Source organism: Panicum virgatum, chromosome 1N (assembly GCF_016808335.1).
Source record: "Panicum virgatum strain AP13 chromosome 1N, P.virgatum_v5, whole genome shotgun sequence".
Classification (NCBI taxonomy): Eukaryota; Viridiplantae; Streptophyta; class Magnoliopsida; order Poales; family Poaceae; genus Panicum; species Panicum virgatum.
In genome coordinates this window covers 46706804-46724018 of record NC_053145.1, presented here as the reverse complement: position 1 = coordinate 46724018, position 17215 = coordinate 46706804, and the positions used below count along the sequence as shown (strand labels likewise).

The following is a 17215-nucleotide window of genomic DNA, read 5'->3' as shown; positions in this document are numbered from 1 at the left end:
AAATAATTTGGTCAAGCTAGCATATCTACTCAAGAGCTCATCATATGAATTAAGATCAATCACATTGCAGTTTGATACCTTTGTGTCACCTTGCGACATGAAACAATGTGGAGATGGAGATGAGCTTGACGTAGCAATATCATCCGTACATGAGCCAACTTGATCATCAAGTATGCTTGGAGTAGAATCATAATTTGCAACACTTGAATCATCATCAATCATGTCAAGTGAACTTGTTGTAGATTGATTATCATCGTCATCACTTGACCATGAGGTGGAGCAATCTTCCACAACCACCATGTCATGGATGTGTTCATCATCCTCATGCACTTCCTCCTTGGTCTTATAATCATCATGATCATCGGAGGCCGCCCCATATTTCTTATTTAGATAACTCCAAATCTCATGGGTGGTTTTCATATCCATGATCTCACCAAGTATACAATTATGCAAAGATCTAAATAAAATGTTAGTAGCTTGGATGTCTAGATCTAGGCATTTCTCTTGTGTTGGAGTTAGATTTCCTTCATCTAACACATGAGAAAACCTACATCCACCATCCACCACATTTGATGGCAAATAAATTTAAAATTGCATATCATCCAAGTTTTCCACCGTGTAAAGTGTGTGCCATCAAAAATGTGTGGACACTCAACATCTAACCCATAAGTCGCCATCCTCTCGGGTCGGTAAGGACCACAAATGAGAGACCTCGGCTCTGATACCACTTGTAGGGTCGAGATGGCGGACTAGAGGGGGGGTGAATAGTCATTTCTAAAACTAATTACGCCGGCTAATCGAAACTTATGCGGAATTGAAACTATTCGCTTAGCCAAGACTTCACCCCTCTAACTATGACTCTAAGGCACCTCCAAAAAAGAGCCTACACAAAGCAAATGGAGTGCCAAGCTAGTAAGAGCTCTCCTAACAATTCTAATGCCAAGTCACACAAGCCTAAGCACTAGTACTTCACAAACCGGGGGAGCTCCTAAACAATTCTAATGAGCAAAAGCACAAAGGTAAACCTAAGCTCACTAGATGCTCAAGGACAAGGATACACAATCCAAATCCAAGTGCTCAACTTGCTTAGCTACACAAACTAAGCAAGAGCAACTAATTAAGCTACACAAGCTAACTAGTTACACTAGAAAGCAACTACACAAGCACAAGATATAGAAGAATGTAAATACAATACTTGTGATTTGGAGAATGCAAACCACCGAGAAGAGTAGACAAAGTTGACACGGTGATTTTTATCCCGAGGTTCACTTGGTTGCCACCAAGCTAATCCCCGTTGAGACAAGCTCCAAGGTTGCCGCCGATCCTCTTGCTAGTGGTGACTCTCAAGTCACACTCTCCCACGTGGAGTGCTCACACCGAGCTCTAGCACATGATCCGGTCGGACCACTTGTTGCTCTTCACGTCTCGCTCAACTAGAGTTGCTCTTCGCGGCTCCCGCGGGGTGAGCACAATACCCCTCACAATCTCTTCTCCGGAGCACCGCACAATCTTCTTGCGGGCTTCGACGGAGCCTCTTGCCACCAAGCCGTCTAGGAGGTGGCAACCTCCAAGAGTAACAAGCACACCGGCTTGCAACACGATCACCTAGTGCCACTCGATGCAATCTCTCAAAGCAATCGCACTAGAATCGCTCTCTCACTCGATCGGATGATTACTATCAAGTTAGAGTGAGTAGAGGGCTCTCAAGCACTCTCACACATGGACACCAAGTCCCCAAGGTGCTCAGCCTCCACAAATGGCCGGCCACACCCTCTATTTATAGAGGGAGGCCCCAAACTAGCCGTTACACTCAAATCCCGTGAAAACTGAGTTTTCGCGGACTGTCCGCCTCACAAAAACCGGACCGTCCGCCATTCAAAACCAACGGCTAGAACTGCAATGATTAAGTGTCAGAGTCGACCGTTAGAGCCCCGGGTGGACTGTCCGCGCCCATGGGGCGGACTGTCCGCGGTTCAAAACTTCGAACCAACCGATTTGCAAACGTCTCTGACTAAATCTGGAAGTTACCGGCGGACTGTCCGCTCCCCAGGGGCGGACTGTCCGCAGTTCAAAAGGTGAGCACACACAGAACCCGCAGTGTTTCTGTCCCAGAATTTTCAGTAGGAGGCGGACCGTCCGCCTCCAAGGACCGGACGGTCCGCAGTTCATTTTGGACACCCAAGACAGAACTACCAAGTTTCTGCGCCCGTTTCAGCTTTTAAAGGCGGACCGTCCGCCCCCATGGACAGGACGGTCCGCAGGTCATTTTGGACCACTCACAGAGCCAAAAACGGTTCTGTTCGAGCTCAACCGAGATAACGGCGGACCGTCCGCAGGTCTATTTCCAGCAGAAATGTACCTCGGTAAAACGACCATAACTCTTAGCTCCGATGTCCAAATTAGGTGATCTTGGACTCTATGGAAAGCTAATTCAGAGGGCTACACAACCCAACTAAATACTTGATCCAAAACACAATGGATCAAAGCAGTATCCACTCCAAGAGACCACCTAATTTCCGGGGAAAACCAAAAAACCTTTCTTGCTTCCCAAAGTTGATCAACATCAACTCCAACTCTTTTTCCTTTGCGAATGTGCCAACACCACTACGTGAACAACACCATGTGCATGTGTGTTAGCATTTCACAATCATTTTCAAAGGATTTTCACTTGATCTCACCACGCCACTCGATCCTAGCAACATCGCAATGTTAGATCGCTCAAGTGGCACTAGATGACCGATATGCAAACAAGTTTGCCCCTCTTGATAGTACGGCCATCTATCCTAAATCCGGTCATGCACTTCTCTACACAACCTTTGACCGGTGAAATGAAATGCCCTACAAGTCATACCTTTGCCTTGCGCATTCCATTTCATCTTCCCAAATGTTGATGCCACACAAGCACCAAACTCCATCAAGCCTTTTGATCATCATCATGAGTCAACACTTGGCTTGATCTTTCTTAAATGATATGATCCACTCCATATCATCACATGACCTCTTTGGTCCATCGATCTTGACCTTGCTCGCTCTTCACCGTTGCCTCGGTCCATCGGCACCAAATCTTGCCCAAGCTTCACCGCCTTGCGGTCCCTTGCTTCAAAGCCTTGACTTGCCCTTCTCCATTGCAACCGGTCCATCAAGCCAAGCCTTGTCTTGATCTTCTCCACTTTGGTCACATGACTCCATGTCATGTCTCATATGCAATGAGCTCCTCGATCATACTATATGAGCATAGTATCAACCCTTAGCCATTTCTCCTCCATGGCACATGTTGCTCATACTAGTGTCTTTGTGTGGACTAATCTCCTGTGTATCTCAATATAAACACTTATTAGTCCACCTAAGTTGTCACTCAATTACCAAAACCAAACAAGGGCTTTCAGCAGCAGAACCAGCGATAGCAGCAGTAGGGGAGGAGAGGCAGCAGTGCACTCGTAGTCGTAGCAGACAGCAGCAGGCATCATGGTAGAATCAAGGTAATATCAATGCTGTGATTTAAATCATTTGGATTGAAATCGGTTTCTAGGACGAATTAGATGTGGCCTCAAGACAGGTTCAACTAACTTTATATTTGCGTACCGTGATTTGTAGGTTGAATCACACAGACGATGGTACCTCCTTTTGGACATGTTGTAATGTCATGTGTTGCTTTTGATGGACATATATGTGTGTTATGCAAGTTATGTGAACTTAAACTTATTATGCTGCGTTATGTTGCTGCCAAAATTTTGAAGAATTTATCAAATTTTGATCATTTTTGCAAGATATAAAAATCTGGTTTGAATTTGTTAGAGAAAGTTCGTTTCAGACCGTTTAAAAATCTGGTTTGAGTTCGGCGCTAGCGACTACTGTGTAGCTCCTGTTCACTGATTAAAAAATCAAATCGCTAGTTGAATCGCCGGCCGTTGCGGGTGCCCTAATAAGCCCTGCATTCTCTCTCTCTTGCGGGTGCCCTAATAAGCCCTGCATTCTCTCTCTCTCTCTGGATACTGAGTACACAATAGCTAGAACACAACCGTCAAAGAAGAGAATACTTGTACTGCTCGATCTGGCTCTGATCACAATCGATTGAACTGTACCGGCACATATAGGTCTTTGTTTGGTTTGTAGTGTGTTTGTGAATAGTGAAATTTTGACCGCTAATTACGACGTCAAATAAAGACAGTTTATAAAACCAACTTCAGAACCTCGCGCTAGTAACCCTGAAGAATCTAATGAGGTCTTTGACTGCGCGATTAGAGGACGGTTACGGTAGCATCACTGTAGCTAATTATCGATTAATTACCGTAATTAGATTTGTCGGGAAAAGTTACATCCATTTCTAAAAAGATTTCGCTGATGTCTGCTCACGCATGCATGCATGCATGTCAGCCAGCTCTAACCAATAACTGGTCCGCTAGCTGCTGGCGTGCACCAAGGCTGTGTTTAGTTCCAAAATTTCTCTCTCCAAACTTCACTATTTATCTATCACATCAAATTTTTTGTCTCATTCATAGAGTATTAAATGTAGGTAAATAAAAAAGCTAATTGCATAGTTTTGATGTACACGACGAGACGAATTTTTTGAGTCTAGTTAGGTCATGGTAGGACAACAATTATCACAAACAAACAAAAAGTACTACAATGTGCTACAGTGTCCGATATAACATTTTTTACCACCATTTTACAAATGTAAACATAGCAAGTCACCAACGCCGTGCCGTTCTGGCTGCAAGTACTTGCCTTTTCCTCCGATAGTCCATCCACGGCCTTGACTGTGCGACCCGGCCGGCCAGTTGGGTTTTGTACAATGTACACTGCCGTTTGATTTTGCCCTCTGCCGTACCCGATTATTGACATTTCCTCTCCCTCCTCGTCAAGAAATACCACTCTTGGCCGACCTCTCTGAAACTTCTCTGCAACTACTTTTTTTTTCCAGATAGATAGAGCTCTCCAACTTCTTGTTATCCGCTTCCATTATGAATTCCTTAGCTTGTCCTGTCCCTGTTTTTGCGGTGCTGACAAATCATAAGGGGAAGAAAAGGAAACAACTTGCGCCAAACAACCAATGTTTTCATCTTCAACCTTCGCCGGCACAAAACTTTCGATACCTCGGGACGTATCATGTGGAATATATATTTAATTTTTTGTAAATTCGTCCAAAACTACACCAAGAAGTTTTGAAATAATTGAAACTTGGCATATATATACTTGATAATATGATGCACATATGCAGGGGAAAACAACATGAAGTATAGATCACTACGCTGAAAAGGGTCAATACCAACGTACTATGCATGTTAGTATATATATGGTTTTATTTGAACCCGCATGTGAAAAACCGCCTATAGTTATATATGTAGAGGATTAGATGGTTGATTCTCAATACGGTACCATATGGACATCTATTCTATATCTATACTACAAAAGATGAAAGAATTAAATACAATTGTTATCAACTCTAGCCCACCCATCCTTTTCACAAAATACCTCTTTTAGGCTCACATAGAAGACCTTAGTGCTTGACCAAATTACAAAACAACATAAAAAAAATATTTCTGCTCAAATCTCATTTTTTTTATCACCACGGCGCGGCCTTACCCGCCCGCGTACCCAAATCGCTAATTTCGCCGCCTCCTACCGCTAATTGCGCCGCCTCCCAGTTCTCGGTCCCGCCCCTCCCGCCCGTCCCCCCATCCCGCGTCGAGTCATCCCGCTCATCCGCCCATCGCTCTCCGTCGCCGCACCGCGCCACGGCCGGCGGCGCTTGCTTGCTTCGGCGGACGGCGGCTGCTGGGCCGTGGCGTTCGTGCCGCGCGTTGTGGTGGTCGGCGGCGGGCCTCGCCTCGCATCGACGCGTCGGCGGCCTGGGCGTCGCCGGAGGAGAGCGGCGTTGTGGCGGTCGGCGGCGGGCCCGGCGGGTTCGTGGCGGCCACCCCCTTCACCTTCCCTCCCCCTCGATGTGTGCCCCCCTGATCCGCAGCTCCCACATGCCACCACCTTCTTCTCCTTCCCTCCCCCTCGATGTGCGCCTGGCCTAGGTGGGCAAGCAGTTGGAGGGCGCGGAGGCGACGCGTGCGATGACCTCGCGGAGCGTGTTCCGGACGGCGAGGCAGAACACGCCGAAGAAGACGACGATGACCGGCAGGAGGCCGATGTTGGCATCTGGTGGTAAGGCAGCGGACTACGCCGGCCGTCTGGAGGCGCAAGAGTCAGATGAGGTAACTCGGCGGCCCTCAGGAGGTTCCCCTATGAACCCTAGACCCCCCCTGATTTGATCTAATAGATTTCATTTTGGTTTGGATTTGCGACTGTACTAGCTGTAGAATGGTAGCGTGACCATGAATTGATGCCACTCGAATTCATCTTTGCTAAATATTATCGTAGCGTAAATTGGTCTAATATTTATTACTGTGAAATTATTTTTATCTCCTGTAGCAACACAAAGGGATCGAGTGTGTTATGCTTCATTATCAGAAGAGCATAAATAATTGCCTCGATGAGTACATGGTGAACTGGTTGGGGCTGGATCAGTGCTTCTGGCATCTAGACACTGACCATTCGGCCAAGGTACCATCTTCTAACTCTTGTACAGTTGGGGGTGTAGTTTGGTGTTGCCATTGGAGTACATACACATATATGCTTAGTTTTGAACTTGCAGCATGTAAAAGTGCCAATATTAATCTTTTCAACCAGTTGATCATATTGCAAATTGCATCATGAGATATCTACATCTAAAATAACAGTTAGTGGAACAATAATATCTACGTCATGAGATATCTACCTATCTCAACCATCGAATTTTTTTTGTGTTCTGTTCTTCTTGCAGGTGTTTTGAGTTGTAGGTCCTGTGTTGAGCAGATGCCCTTTTTCTTTTTGCATTTGGATGTTTCAGACAAGCAGGTTTCACAACTGAAGTTGAACTTCTTGTCATTTGAGCATTCGAAGCCACTGGAATTTTTTTTGACAATGCAAACAACGAATATTTGTGGTGGTTCTCCAGACTTATTGATCAGTAAGCATTGCTTGTGCCACTGACTTATCTATCATGCTCCATTCTGTAGGCTTCTTACCATTCCTTATATGAGTAAATATATCTATTGCCCCAGATTAATTGGAAATTTACTTGTAAATGAAGTATTCCTCTTGGTTTAGCAATATGTTAGCATGAGCTTTTTTGGGAGGTGGTGGGGGCCATATGAGCTCTGACCAGTGATATATCATTAGCATTTTTTTCTAAAAAACAATGGCCATTTACTTTCTGTTTGTAGGTTCATGTCTTCCATGAATGTGATTCACTATGACCAGTGGACAACCTGAGAGCTGCGCATCATTATATTAAGAAGAAAAAAGAAGGGGTTTTATCCCCAAATGTTACAGATTTGAAGGGGCTGTAACCCCCCATAAAAATTACATCCTCATGACATGAACACTCCAAAACTAGGACTTGACCAGGACAGGACCAAAAACCAAATCCAAAAAACCTCTAACTATCTCCAGGTGCCAGTGCAAGGAGATAGGAAACTCCTCTAGCGCCAGCCCTAGACCACTGATGCATGTCTACACAGGTGGATGAGATGATGTTAGAGATGCTGGGTGAAGCGCCATCAAATACACAACGATTGCGGTGATTCCACAAGTTCCAGGCTCCCAGAATTATGATGGAATTCAATCCATTAAGAACCTGACCAGTCACCCTTCGACTTGCAGTTGCCCACCAATCATCAAACTTTTCGTCCTCAAGGTTTGGTGCCAGCTCTTGAAGGCCAAATCTCTGCGGCAAATTGAACCACAATTGGCGAGCAAACACACAAGACACTAATAGGTGATCAATCGTTTCCTGAGCTTGGTCGCATAGTGGACAAGCAGCAGGGTGTTCTAATCCTTTTCTTGCCAGCCGGTCTGCTGTCCAACATCTTTTGTGTGCAGCAGTCCACAAGAAAAACTTACACTTTCCAGGGGCCCAACTCTTCCAAATTCTCTCCCATGCCCCAAATTGTGTAGATCCAATGAAAAGGGCTTCATAAGCCGATTTTGTGGTGTATTGGCCACAAGTGGAGAATTGCCAAATATGCGTATCTTCAACCTTTGGCTGCAGATCAACATTTGATAGCCGCTGCCATAGATGAATATATTCAATCAAGACTTGAACTGTGAGTGCCCCTTTTATGTCAGAAATCCATCTTCTGTTGTGGAGTGCATCAGCCACTTTTATTTTTCTTGCTCTAGCAAAGGGTAAAGCGAAGAGGGTTGTAAAGCGAGCTGTGAGTGTAGCAAAGGGTAAGACGTATGATGACCTATATCAGCGGCTAGGCACGAAAGAAGAGAATGACATTTATAGGATGGCTAGGATCCGCGAGCGGAAGACAAGGGACATCAACCAAATCAAATACATCAAAGATGGGATAGATCGACTGCTAGTGAAGGAGGAGATCAGGGATAGATGGAGAGAGTACTTCGACAAGCTGTTTAATGGGGAGAGTGAGGGCCCTACCCTTAAGTTAGATGACTCTTTTGATGATACCAATAGACGTTTTGTGAGGAGAATTCAGGAGGTAGAGATCGGGGAGGCTTTGAAGAGGATGAAGGGAGGTAAAGCGATGGGCCCTGATGGTATCCCCATTGAGGTGTGGAGATGACTAGGAGATAGAGCAATAGTATGGTTAACTAAGCTTTTTAATCTCATTTTTCGGTCAAACAAGATGCCGGAAGAATGGAGGAGAAGTATATTAGTACCTATCTTCAAAAACAAGGGCGATGTTCAAAATTGTACTAACTACCGTGGGATTAAGCTGATGAGCCATACGATGAAGCTTTGGGAGAGGGTTATCGAGTATCGCCTAAGAAGAGTGACAAGTGTGACCCAAAACCAATTTGGATTCATGCCTGGAAGGTCAACCATGGAGGCAATTTTCTTAATACGACAATTGATGGAGAGATATAGGGAGCAGAAGAAGGACTTGCACATGGTCTTCATTGACCTTGAGAAGGCATATGACAAAGTACCGAGAAATGTCATGTGGTGGGCCTTGGAGAAGCACAAAGTCCGAACTAAGTACATTACCCTCATTAAGGATATGTACAAGGATGCGACGATATTTGTCCGGACATGTGATGGCGACACCACTGACTTTCTTATTAACATAGGCCTACACCAGGGGTCAGCATTGAGCCCTTATTTATTTGTTTTAGTGATGGATGAGGTCACAATGGATATACAAGGTGAGATCCCTTGGTGTATGCTCTTTGCTGATGATGTGGTGCTAGTTGACGAGAGTAGGGCATGGGTTAATAGGAAGTTAGAGCTGTGGAGACGGCATGGGTTAATAGGAAGTTAGAGCTGTGGAGACGCACGTTAGAGTCGAAAGGGTTCAGACTTAGTAGGACCAAGACCGAGTACATGATGTTTGATGTGCGATTTCAGCGTGTCTAGGCATGAGGGGGGAGATGTTAGTCTAGATGGGCAAGTGGTGGTCCAGAAGGATACTTTTCGATATTTAGGATCGGTGCTATAAAAGGATGGCGACATTGATGAAGATGTTAGGCATAGAATTTCAGCTGGCTGATTGAAATAGCGGCAAGCTTCTTGCATCTTTTGTGACAAGAGGGTGCCACAAAAACTAAAAGACAAGTTCTATAGGACAGCAATTCGTCCGGCGATGTTATACGGTGCTGAATGTTGGCCTATAAAAAGGCGACATGTCCAGCAACTGAGTGTAGCAGAGATGCGGATGTTGCGATGGTTTTGCGCGCACACAAGGAGGGATAGAGTCCGGAACGAAGTTATTCGGGATAGGGTCGGGGTGGCACCAATTGAGGTGAAACTTACCCAACATCGGCTGAGATGGTTTGGACATGTCCAACGAAGGCCTCCTGAGGCGCCGGTGCGTAGTGGGGTTCTTGAACGGGTCGATAATGTAAATAGGGGTAGATGTAGACCTAAACTGACTTGGGATGAGTCGGTTAAGAGAGACCTTAAGGATTGGAATATCTCTAAAGAGATAGTTTTGGATAGGAGCGCTTAGAGACTAGCTATCAATGTGCCTGAACTTTTAACTTATTTCTTGTGGGTTTCATCTCTAGCCTACCCCAATTTGCTTGGGAAAAAAGACTATGTTGTTGTTGTTGTTGCTGCTGCTCTAGCAGCCACTGCTCCAAACAAGTTAGGGAAGGATTGTTGTATACTCTTGCCATCAAGCCATCTGTCAGTCCAAAACCAAGTGTTTTTGCCATTCCCCACTTCTGAAGTAATAGCAACAGCAAAAAAGGCTCTTGTGGTGAGGCTTGAATAGGAAAAAAGGCCCATGGTTTTTCAGGTTCAGTCTTTTGGAGCCACATCCACTTTAGCCGCAGGGCCCATCCCAAGTTCTGGAGATCAGAGATTCCAAGTTCTGGAGACTGAAACCCAAGTTCTGGGATATTATTGTTAATTGAATATAAAATTCTAAACAGATGCAAATGCTTGGTTATAGATGTGACCATTAATGTTGAAAAATGTTATTGATATTTTGATTCAGTTAAGATAGGCTTCCTTTTTCGTTTCTATTTTTTGTGTGAATCATAAATATATCTCATTGGATGCTTCATAACTTTGCACTGATCTTCAACAGCCTGCTCAACATTACTGATTGCTGGTGCCACCTCCAATGCAGACAGGGCTGGTGAACACTGCCACTGCCCGGATATGAAATAAGCTGGAATTCCAAATAATGACTCTGTATGTTGTTGAGTCGGATGCCATAAAATAAGCTGGAATTCGAATGACTCTGTATGTTGTTGAGTCGGATGCCATAAAATAAGCTGGAATTCGAATGACCTGTGGTGTACACTGTCTTCCTCCTGGAGGGCTCATTCTGTGCTGTTTTTCAGGGGAATGCTAATGATGAGCTGGAGATTTGCTTGGAGAGTGGTAACTAAGGCAACCATATATAAATATCACTTATTTGACTTGGTACAGTGTCATGTGATATAATAGTATAATAGTGTTTTTTTGCTCACCATAATTCAGGTGATCCAGATGTGGAATCCTTTGAAGGCACCCATCTTGTTTTCGTCGGTGCTGGATCGGATCCATTTGAAGTTATCACAAATTCAGTAAAGTAAGTCAATGCCATCTCTGATAAACATCATTGTTTTGATCCACTATTTTGTGTTTCATTTCCTTTATGTTTCTAATTCAATTTGCTAGCCACTTTCTTTAAATGCATAGCTTGCTATCTGAAATAACATCAATCAACTTGCCGCAGAGCTGTTGAGAGGCACTTGCAGACATTTTCTCACAGGGAAAAGAAAAAGGTAGTGAGATGTTTCTTGAAGAAATGGTATATGCATTTTTGGTTTCTGTCTGTTTCAGAGTTCTGAACGTTCAACTTGCTGCAGATGCCAGACATTCTAAACTGGTTTGGTTGGTGCACATGGGATGCATTTTACACCAACGTTACTGCTGAAGGAGTGAAAGAGGGATTACAGAGGTCTTACTGATCTTACAACGTATCCTCAAATACTAAATTCTACCATATGATTCGTTCAAAAATTCTACCACATTATCAGTGTACCAAGACACCCAATATATATATTTTTCTTTATTTTCAGCTTTCAAAAAGGTGGACTTTCTCCTAAGTTTGTCATAATTGACGACGGCTGGCAATTGGTCGGTATGGATCCTGTGGGAATTGCGTGCTTAGCTGATAACTCAGCCAAGTAAGAAGTATACCTATTATGCTTTGCCAGCCATACTTGATTTCTGTACAAAGTCTAGGGAGTTTGAGTTCAGTCAGCCAAGTAAGAAGGAAACCTATTATGCTTTGCTAGCTATACTTGATTTCTGTACAAAGTCTAGGGAGTTTGAGTTCAGGTTCTGAACTTTGCCTGTTCTATCAGCTTTGCAAACAGGTTGACTCATATTAAGGAGAACCACAAGTTTCAGAAAAATGGGAGGGAGGGTCACAGGGAAGATGATCCAGCAAAAGGCCTCCCACATATTGTCAATGAAATTAAAGGAAAACATGAGCTGAAGTTTGTCACCATTCGATAATTTGTTGTCTTATTCAGTTTAGAAATGACAAAATTTTGGAAGTTCATCTTTCTGACATATTATGTCAAATAATTCAGCTGTGTACCTGTGGCACGCAATAACTAGATACTGGGGTGGAGTGAGGACAGGTGTTGTTGGAATGGAGCACTATGAATCAAAGATGCAGCACCCTGTGTTACCTGGAGTTCAGAAAAACGAACCCTGTGCTTGGTGGTTGGTGCAATCACCTGATATTGCAGTTTTTAACACACTCCTATTCTTGCTGCAGTTCAGAAAGGAGCGCAGTTGTGAGACCCTCAGATAATTTCTGGCCGAGAGACCCAGCTTCCCATACTATACACATTGCATCTGTCGCCTATAACACCGTCTTTGTTGGAGAATTCATGCAGCCTAATTCATATCATAAGATGGCGCCCGAATTAGTCTAAATTTACTAAATTGAAAACCTGCCTTATTCCTAACATAAGATTGCGCCCAAATTAGAAGTCTTGATGCAACCTAAATATTTAGTAGTCTTGATGCAACATAAATATTGTTAAATATAACTGTTCTTTAAACACGTGCTTGTAGCACGTCCATCTCCACTAGTTAGAAACAAACAATTCTATTTTTAGGTGGGTCACAAATTAAGGGTTTGGACAGTTGTCTTTATACATATAGAAAACTTCTTTTTACTCCCATTCACATCCATCTCTTTAAGACCTGAAACCTCATGCAGACCGAGCGTAGCTCGGTTGGTGCGACTCCCAGCTGGGGAGCGCACCCGCCCGGGTTTGAGCCCAGGCGCTTGCACGCTGGGGCGCGGCCTCTCTGTTGCGCGTTCCCAGGCCGCCTCTGGTGGCACAGGCTGGCCCCTCTGTGGCAAAACTGTGGTGACCCTCCGACTTGGTATGGAGAGGTAACGACACTTTGTGAAGACACTTGGCATCACACTTGTTCGTGTTGGACAAGTGGCCGTGGACGTAGGGAGGGACTTGGTGTTCTAACCGAACCACGTTGGCATCACACTTGTTCGTGTTGGACAAGTGGCCGTGGACGTAGGGAGGGACTTGGTGTCCTAACCGAACCACGTTAAATCGTGTGTCTTCGTGTCTTCACGGGAGTTTGCATATTCTCTCCCTTACCTCTTACTTACCGTATTACGTTTCCGCATTTACTCTATCTTGCGTACCTTTACTTTCCTAGTTAGTTTGATTAGGATTGGCTATAGGTTGCAAGTCTTTTGGAAGATTAGGGAGTTGACCAAAAGTTGACTTTTTGAATTATTGGTCGGATGAATAATCAGAGACCATGGTTGCGTAGAGCTCATCAAAATGAATCCGTTTTACTACTCATATGCCATGTTTGGAGATCGGTTGAGTTTATGGCAGGCAAATCAATCTATACCGTCGGATGGCATTAGGTTTTATGCTTCCTTCCCTGTACTGGACTCGATCCTTTTGCTCTATGCCAGTTTGTTTTCCTGCCGCCGCCATCTCATGTACGACCCGTCTCCTCAGTCCTCACGCGGTCGTCCTCTCCCAGTAAGTCGCCGCTGGCCCTCCTCCCATGCATCACCGCTGGTCCTCCTCCCGGGCGTAGCCTTCACCAATTTCTTCTGTGCCTCGCCCCTATCGACGTCTGCTGGCTGTTGCACATCTAGCATTTGATTGCTGCTGTCCTCCTTCCTCGATTGGGGTAAGATTGGTTGTCCCTTTGTACTCCCTGTCATACTGCTAAGCCTAAACGGTCCACGTGCTGTACGTGATCTGCAGCTGCGGGATACTTCAGGGAAGCAAGGCAGTAGGGAGAAGGGAGAGGAGAAATTCGGAAGGGAGCAGCAGGAGGAAGTTTAGGGTCCCAAATTTCATTGAAGTTCTTTCAAATTGGGCGAGATTTTCCATACAAATCACCTGCAATCAGTAGATGGACGTGGGTATTTCAAAGTTCAGGCTCGATTAAAATATAACCGCACTGTAGTTATGTCATATCAATTAGATTGATTTCTTTCCTAAGTTTCTAGAATTAATTGGTGGGGAATTTGATCCTGCTCTAACAATGAAAGTTGTAGGTTTCGTCAATATCTTTCCAATGGCGCTGGTTTCACTCAATTCCGATCAGCGAATTAGGAGTAATCCTCAAATTAGTACTGCTGTCTGACTAGATTAAAATTCATGCAGATATCTGTTTATCTATTTTCGACAAAGTTAGAGTCCAAATTCGCTCTGTCACCTGTAACGAAAGTTGTAGGAAATTCTCTGTAGATGTTCAAGATGTATTTACTTACTGCATTTGGTTAAGTAAATCAAAAGTTATGGGCCGAACAGCGAGTAACTTAGAGAATTAGTCAAATTTTTAGAAATTGTGAGAGTTAACGGTTTAGGCTTTTAGCTTGGGATTTCTTCGAGTATATACACTTTTAGTTGATATGAACTAGTTCCTAAGAGTGGTTTATTCCACAGGTTTGATAAATCCTAGTGGCGAGCGTGTGATGCCAAACTCTCGACAAGGTTAAGGCAAGTGCAATGACGAACCTCTTGATGTGTGAATATGCTTGTGGCTTTCTTGCTGCTCTTGGGAGATGTTTATTTGATATATTTTTTCTTATATGTCAATTTATTTAAGTTTCATGTCATAATTTTCTAGTTCTATTAAATGTTCAAGATCCATGTGTTGCCTTTCATATCATTCAAGTGCCGGGGTTTGTATAAACACCGGTTGTGGTTCTTATGTTCAGGTTTCTGTGAATAAGTACTGGCCCTACTTATTTGGTTTTACCGGTAAACGCTAAGGAAGTTTCAGGTGATGTCCGTTTCAGACGGAAACTACTATTTTATTGTTGTTCCATTGATTCTGGATTTCTATTATTCATGTACTTGCAGTTGTTTTCTGGTTCTAAATTGTGCTTGCTGAGTATTTTTACACACTCTTGTGTTTATTTGTTTCTTAGGTACTGCTGATCAAGTTTGCATTGGATGGGAGTAGCCACTTCATGATGAGCATGCACACACTTTTGCCATTCATTAAACAAATCTCTAGGCCAAATAATTCTTTTGATATTGAGGATTGTCATGTGGTCATTTGGTTGTCTCTTAAGATTTATTTATTCGGTTGTATTGGTTGATGAGAAAGTCTATTTACTGTCTTTATGTTCACTCTGCTATATTTATGTCTTGTGTGCCCGCGGATATTAGAATTTATAAAGGAGACTTTGCCGAAATTTACTAGAATTTTATTGCTTAGTGCAATTTATTGTCTTTAGAGGTAACCTCCAGGTTTGTGGTTACGTGGGGCGTTACAGTCCAAACCATATACGAGATGTCCAATTCACCGTCGAGATGTCCAATCCACCGTCGAGATGCTAAAGTCAAAGTGAAAAAGCAGAGAGAATATATTTGAAGCGTCCAAATGACAGCTGTGATGAGTTGGACAAGTGCAAGCAGAAAACAGGGCACCGGTTAAACCGACACAGCACCGGTTAAACCGCTGACCATGCACCGGTTAAACCGGCTCCTTAGTAACGGGGTAATATACTGAGCATTTGGAATTCAAGAGAACAACCTCAGTAGCACCGGTTAAACCGATGGTGCCAAAACAAGGCATCGGTGCATTCATCGGGGCATTGTCCGGAGAGCATGTCGCGAAGCAAGGAGCCAAGTCTTCAGCACCGGTTGAACCGATGGCGCGTCGGAGCAAGGCGTCGGTGCAATGACGTCAGCGCTGCAGAAGCTAAGATGGAGTTCCAGTAGCACCGGTTAAACCGATACCTAGGTATCAGTTTAACCGATGGCAGCTGAGTCAGCAGAACAACACGTTAGGAAGGCCAACGGCTAGTTTGAAGCTATTAGAGATCGGTTGAACCGACGCATAGCACTGGTTAAACTGATGCCTACGCAGAAAAAAAGGATAACGGCTACAAATGGCTTGTCTGACTTGGTGGCCTATTTGTATGCCTCACCCCAGCCATTTCAAAGTTGCTGGAGTTCAGGGAGACCCCATACACAATGAAGAACACCTCTAGGCCACACAAGTGCTTAGTGATCAAATCTTTAGTTCTTAGCACATCTTTGTGAGTGTTAGTGCTAGGTTAGCTCTTGAGAGAGTGTGAGAGTAAGGTTGTGTGCCTTGTGTGCTGTGCTTGAGAGCTGCTCAAGCTTGTATCTCGGTGCGCCGGCCGCTTGGAGCATTGGGGGCTCGCCGGCAAGTCAACGATCCTCCGGCTTGGTGTGGAGTGGAATCGACGATCTTTGTGCGGGGGACGTGGAGACCCCCATCCTTTGTGGAGAAGCTCCTTAGTGGAAAGCGGGGCTAAGGTGACCGGGAACTTGGTGCAAGCCTTGGTGGCGTGGCCTTGGTGGCAAGTCAAGGGATCCTCGGAAGAGACTTGGTTGCCGGGAAGCAATACTCTTAGTGAGTGCTTCAACAACGTGGAGTAGGAGTGGCTTTGTGCCTAACCGAACCACGAGATAAATCTTCGTGTTGAGAGTTTGCTTCCTCTCATCCCTTATTTAAGTTTCCACATTTAATTATTGCAACTTGCGTGCCTTTACATTCTTAGTGTAGTATTTTGCTAGGATTGGCTATAGGTTGCAAACCTCTTTTGGGATGAGGGTTTCGCACTAGTTGAACCGTAGTTGCACTTTTAGATAGCATATTTTTAGCTTAAGTTTTGTTCAAACTAGTTGGAGCTATAGGTTAAGGTTTTAAGTTGCCTAATTCATCCCCTCCCCCTCTTAGGCTATAAGCGCCCGATTACTTTCACTCCCCACGGCGCCTGGCTCCGCCCGAGCACCTCCCAGAGCCTAGCACGCACTCACACGCCGGACACTAGGCTAGAAACGATTTGTGCTGGCACCGCCCTTTTACTGTGCTGGCGGGCGTAGTTGGCGCCCGCCAGCACAAAACCATCAGGGCCCACTCGGCAAGCACCTGCCTGCACAGATGGAGTCTGTTCTGGCGGGCAACCTAACTGCCTGCTAGCACACATGCGCCTATCTGTGCTGGCGGGCAGTTAAGCCGCCCGCCAGCATAGATGGCATCTGTGCTGGCGGGCAGTTCGATGGCCCACCAGCACAAAGCCTTCACTATACTGTCGCGAACTGCTTCTTCTCCAGACAGCCTTCTCTTTGGAGTGTGCCCGAGAGGAGCTCGGGTAAAGCTCCAAAATCACCAAATACAAGGGGGAAGTTTTAGTTCTTGAATTCCTTGGAGGAGGTGACT

General features: G+C 44.7%; 1 long non-coding RNA gene across 1 annotated transcript; it reads left to right on the top strand.

Moving 5' to 3' along the window:
- Positions 1 to 13364: 13364 nt before the first annotated feature.
- Positions 13365 to 14542, top strand: LOC120656159. Its single transcript, XR_005667827.1, has 3 exons — positions 13365 to 13693; positions 13771 to 13927; positions 14458 to 14542. It is a non-coding gene; the product is annotated as an uncharacterized LOC120656159 (long non-coding RNA).
- The last annotated feature ends 2673 nt before the right edge of the window (positions 14543 to 17215 follow it).